The following is a 6,355-nucleotide window of genomic DNA, read 5'->3' on the forward strand; positions in this document are numbered from 1 at the left end:
TACGATACACTGAATGCAAAATAATGAAGCTCTGTACCTCCAAGAAGCTCTTCGCATACAAAAGTGATAAGTTTCTTCAATTTCTTTTCGTGTACTAAATTTTGGCTGACTGGTGCGAATGAAATTATTTTTCAAAAAAAAGTGCGAATGGAGCTCAAAAAGGTTGAAAAGCACTGCAGTAAAGATATGAAGTCAAGATTGACCCAGTACGACCGTTCGATTTTTTACATCAGAAGACGATATCAATGTCATTGATTGGTTGAATAAGCATCATTCGCTGACTACGTATATCGATTGCGGGTCAAGCTCACAGCAGAGAGTCACTAAACATTCACAAACGGAAAGCTGGATGTTCCGAGAAAATTTTGCAGCAAAGCAAGTAAAACTTTTAAGGTTGTCGAGGTGAATGGTGCATGCCCGTTTAGTGATGATTTTCTATGCTGCCAGCACCATGCATGGAGTGGCCCGCAGTTGAAATGCAATAAATCTGAGCCAAAGATCTTATAATGGAGTGAAAATTACAATTTACCAAAAGGTTCACAGTGCAGAACCTACCAAGGTTCTGTTGTGAACGCGAACCTCTAAATTTCCGAGGTTCACACACAGAACGCGAACGTGAACCTCACGTTCACACCATCCCTATCAGATAGTAGCAGACATGACGGCGCCTGTATGACAATGCTGTTCTCAAATCCACATTGTCTTCGTCATTATCGGCGTGAAATGGCTTTGAAGTAACATTGGTGTCGTTGAAATACATTCATTAAATACGATTTATTCCTGATATATGTGGATAAATGGGTCAATATCTTATAGATTCAGCAATCCGGCCCGCCAAGTACTTAATTTCCCCATATCCGTCCCGCCGACTGGAGAAGTTGCCCGCCCCTGGCCTAGGCGATGTAAAAAGGAGGCATGCACACTGAATGAAAGTAAAGAAGACAGTATAGAAAAAGAAAGCGACAAGAATAGGGCGGCATGTCATGTGAAGCGAGATCGATAGGTCAGTCGTGGTCCGGTAATCTTGAGGATGGACTGTATTTATTTAGTAGTAATTGCTTGTATTTCGACTTGAATGCGAACACCTCAACGGTCTATAGGCCAGACCGTTCAATGTATTCGGCGTCTGAGTATTGCTACGTTGATATTGAGCAAAGTGTAAAACGGTTTTCTACTAGCGCGGAGCATGGACCGGAGCCAGATTGGATATCCGGCCGGATTTTTACAATTTTGGCCGGACCGGATCGGAGCCGGATCAATACTTCATCTGTTACGGCCGGAGCCGGATCACTACTTTTTAGATACGGCCAGAATCGTTATGGATAAGCATGACTTTTATAACTAATTAGCTACCAACCAACCCCACGCAAGTAACCGTCAAGCCAGTGCGATCATAAACGAGGCATATTTATCAATTCACGGAGCCACCGTACCGTGTAGGGCCGGATTTCCTGGCCGGAATTTTTCATTTTTGGCCGGAGCCGGATTGGAGCCGGATCAGTGCTTTTCCTGATACGGCCGGAGCTGGATCGGAGTCGGACCAGAGAATTTGTCGATCCGCTCCGCACTAGTTTCTACTTGCAACCGATATTACCCCATTAGCAAGTTATACGACAGTAGCCAACACCCCAATCTCGAGGATTTGGTTTTTATGAAACAAAACATACGAAATCAAGATTAACCACGTAAGCCTGCTAGATTTTTTTACATCAGACAACGATATCAATTTTATCGATTGGTTGAATAAGCATCATTCGCTGACTACCTCAGTGTATTTCGCTCTTGATGTTGTGTCGTTACGGGTCAAGCTCACAGCTGAGAGTCACAAAATATTCGAGCAAACTTTTGTAACAAAGCAAGTAAAATTTTTGAGATTGTCAAGCTCGTTTAGTGTTGATTTTTTAATGCTGCCAGCGCCATGCATAGAGTGCCCCGCAGTTTAAAAGCAATAAATTTCAACCAAAGATGTTATAATGAAGTGAAAATTGTAATATCTTAAAAAGGTACACTGTACAGTACAGACTACAGAACCTATGAGAGTTCGTTTGTGAACGTTAACCTCTAAATTTCCAAGGTTCACACACAGAACGCGAACGTGAACCTCACGTTCACACCATAGTGTCCTATATGGTGTCGACACAAGCAAATCTCACGCCTCAGTGAAATTGTATCACGTCACAATTTCCATTTGGCTACAGGCAATTTGACGGTCATTTTTGACCAGCTACTCGAGCATTAAATTTGGTAAAACGGGTATCAATCGAAAGCTGACTCTGCACTGATGACGAAAATATAAATTTTATTCCGCTCGCGGCCCTGGAACTCCCACAATCAGCCTCGAATTTTTCATTGTTATGGAGATTGGCATTGGGACGCAACAATGCCAATCTCTCGTTTCGCCAGACAGCATTGTTGCGTCTCAATGCCGGCGAGCAGAGTACGTCTGCCGTTCGTCCGATGTATTGCGGCATCACGATGTGGTATATATTCAGTTCATTAATATTTTCATCATTTCAAAACAGTCCGATTTACATCGCGTTGGTGCAATAAACACTCTCTAATCGTGGAAAAGGTGTCTACAGCAGGGTTGTTATTACTCGAATTGCATTTTTTCAGTGATTCGACTTGAGTCACTTTTCGGATTGACTCGACTTGCATTCCAGTAACAGTGCAATGTGCATGACGCTACCGAGTCATGTAACTTGAAACCTCTTCGCGGGTGTCTCCTGTTCGAGCATCATCTCACAACCGACATTATTTATTAACATTTATATTTTGAGGAAATTTGGGCCACCCATGCCTGCAGTGATTATTTCAAATTCTTTGCGAATTGATAATATGAGTTTCGGGAATATTTTGAAGATTATATTGTAAGTAGGCCTACTCAAGTAGTTTTCCGCTACTTGCGATACTTACTCAAATAAATGCAATCTCTGACTGCTTCTGCTTCGTAATATTTTGTGATCTACTTACTTACTTTTCGCTATTTTCAGTTTGCCAAGTATAAGTAGTTTAATCCTCAGATCAGAAAGATAACCTGACGAATTTCGGGGCCGTTTTCACGGATTAGCAACATTTAATTTTCATAGTGAAGTGAATACAGAATTTTCGACGTGTTGCGCGCACATAGTTGATATGGAGTAAGGAATAATATGTTTTCGGTTGGATTTAGTAACAATTTTTATCAGTTCAATACACCACAAATTGCGATACAATGAAAAGATAGGAAGGAATGTGTCAAAACGACTTGGAATAGTCTTTGGAATCAGGCACCCACCCCGGCCTGGGTGATGTAAAGAGGAGGCATGCACATGGACATTGCACACTGAAGAAAGGTAGAAGGAGATCGTATAGAGAAGCAAGCAACAAAAATGGGGTGGCGTGTCACGGATGTATCACGGAATATAATTTAGGTAGCTGGTTGTGTGGTTCCGTTCACGCCGCATTGTTGCCCATATGAAATATTCCATCACAGTAAATATAGCCCAACGTAACGTTTGAAACGACTGTTTCGCAATAGCAGTTACCTACCTAATCAGTTTCATTCTTTTGTGTGGAGAACATACATATTGAAGTATAAAAGCGAGTGTATACTAATGCCTTTATTTTTCGACAATACAGCTACGCTATATGGCATTTTTACGATCCGTCATATTTTTATTAAGGTATACTAATCGCGCGCTAAGTGTTGACACCGTATCCGACACAACTTCGCCGTATTGCTCTTCGACTAAACTACGCCCTAATAATATGGCGCAGAGGGGCATGTCAGGATATTTTCTAAAACGGGGTGTTCGGGTAAAGAAAGGATTAGTATCGCATTTGCATATCCGGAATCTCATTTTCATCACATAATGCGGACGAATGCTTGTTCTGTCGAAAATTGATACCTCCGCTGGGATGCATCAATATGAATCAGGCTCTCTACATCTTCCGCACAGCTCAATTTGCAGCTTTTGACGGTCCATCCGAACGAATTACGACCGTTTTCACAACTATGCTCATTTACTCCAGTAGATTGAAAGTCAGTGAATTCTACTTCTACTTTAAATAGTTTTAGGTTATTGCTTTCAAAACTACTACTTCTACTCGTACTTATATTTTTAGTAGAATTTTGCGTCGCTACTTCTACTTCTACTTGAGTAGCTCTTTTGACTACTTTGACCACCTCTGATTGTGAGCTACACCTTTACCTCGTCGCCATTCAAAATTGCAATGCTTTACAAGATACCAGTAGACCAGTGGTTCCCAACCTGTGGTACGCGAAGGTCTGCCAGGTGGTGCGCGAGTAGAATCTGTTTTTTTTCGACCGAATGGAGTTATTAGTTCAGGTGGGGTTGATTTTGAGGTTTTTGAAGCCGTCTTTGTCGTGGATAAGTGCAATACCACCATTAACGACCTACAAGGGGAAGAGATCTGGTCGTAAAGCATTTGAATTCTTACCTAACAAAATTCCGTTTTGATATATTTGACCACAATAATTCCAAATCGATCCACTACAGAAATCATATACTACGTCTTAAAATGGGCAGTTTATTTTCTGTTTCGTTGCCTTCGGCAGCTCAGCACGGTTAAACGTTTTTGAGCGCTTTCGGCGCGAGTAACTTAGGTAGGTGGTACGTGACTGTGAGCACTGCATAAACCTCGAAATGGTATACGTGGGTGGAAAAAGGTTAGGAACCACTGCACTAGACACAGTATACAGGAAGTTTTCATTTACAGTAACGGGTGCATGGATTATATCATGCTTTCGGGAATAACATTCAATGATATGACAGATATAGTTTCAACAAAATAAACCAACACGGATCAAATTTTCACTAGGATTAGTAGACTAGTGACTGCATGAAGTCATCTGAGCCAAATTTTGAGTTCGTTGCAGTGCGTCGACTAATATTTGTTGTCTCTTGCTGTTTTGGGCTTTCATGCTAACTCTCTACGTACTGAGTCGACACCAGTATACGTGCATTTGTGATGTGAGGTCGATTTGAAAAAAAAAATGTTTTCGCGTCCCAAATTTTATTTTCTTCCGTAAACATATATGCATTCCTGTCTAACAGTCTCTCAAATTAAATCTCACACACGCGGCCCACGAGAACACATCGTGTGGTCCCCGTCGAAATTTTGAATTTTCAAGTGTTCGGCAAACAGATTTCTTGATTATGTAACTTTCTGGTAATTGATTAATGTTATGGTTCAGTGATTGGCTGGTGTGAGCTTTTTTCGGTGGAAGCTGATAGAATGTTCTCTACGTTTCTGGCTGCACGCGCAAAAATTAGATACTTCTACTTCGATATTCACCACCTCTGCCAATGTATATCTGCTCCGCGTGGTGCGAACATATACCATAATATGTATTTTTGTATTTTAAGCAAATATGTTTAAAATAAGGCCCCTGTTTAAAACATGTATTTTTTTAAATTTTTTTATCCATGACGTCGCAAATATCCAACTGTGACGTCATAGTTGATTGACTTTCACAATTGAAAATATAGGGTAAATATAGCTCCTTTCACGAAATATCTACGTACTGATAGCTGTTGAACCGACTACTTTGAGGTTTCCAACAATCCCATATCGTATACGTCGGCTATATGATGGCAGTCGTCCATAGGCTCATACATCATGTTTTTGGAAAGTATTTACACAATTGTGGCATACACATACACAACTTGAAAAAAACACAATTTTTAAAGGCATTTGTTTAAAACAGTACTGTTTAAAATGTGTGTTAAACAAAGCGTTTCAAACAACCATTTATTTCAAATGCAGCCCTAGTCTTGCGTTAATATAAGCGTTAAATATAGACCAGATGTCGCTTATATGGTCCGCCATTTTTTCTTAGTCACATGTCGTTGTTACGTACATGCCGATCAACTAAGGAGAAGGCTACTGTATCGATCGTAAATCAAATTTGCGTCACAATGTACACATCACTTATCGATACTTCTTCCTAGCCCCATCTTTGCAGTCAAATTTGTCTATCTATTTTCGAACTTATATAAACATAATCTAATGGAATGTCATGCGCAATGCTTTAAAGAGTTGTGGATTTATTTGGTTATCATCCCGTATAGTTACGTAGTAGATGATTCACAAAACTTCGGTTGACTATTTGACCGACACAAACTGGCGGACGAAGTCAAAAAGATTTCAAATTCGGACTATTGCATCACAGTCCCTGCATTTCTCGGTTCGCAGTGGAATTAGGCATCTCCACTATTAAGCGTCAATCAAATCTGAAATTGTTGTAATCAAAATTATATGTAAAAGCTAATTACTATATGGTAAAGCCACCAATGCCCTTAGTTAGATAATATAGTTTACTCTCGGGTTACTGGTATCACCGAAACGC

The sequence above is a fragment of the Botryllus schlosseri genome, chromosome 14 (genome assembly GCF_051294905.1).
Source record: "Botryllus schlosseri isolate E-star chromosome 14, Bs_hap1, whole genome shotgun sequence".
Taxonomy (NCBI): Eukaryota; Metazoa; Chordata; class Ascidiacea; order Stolidobranchia; family Styelidae; genus Botryllus; species Botryllus schlosseri.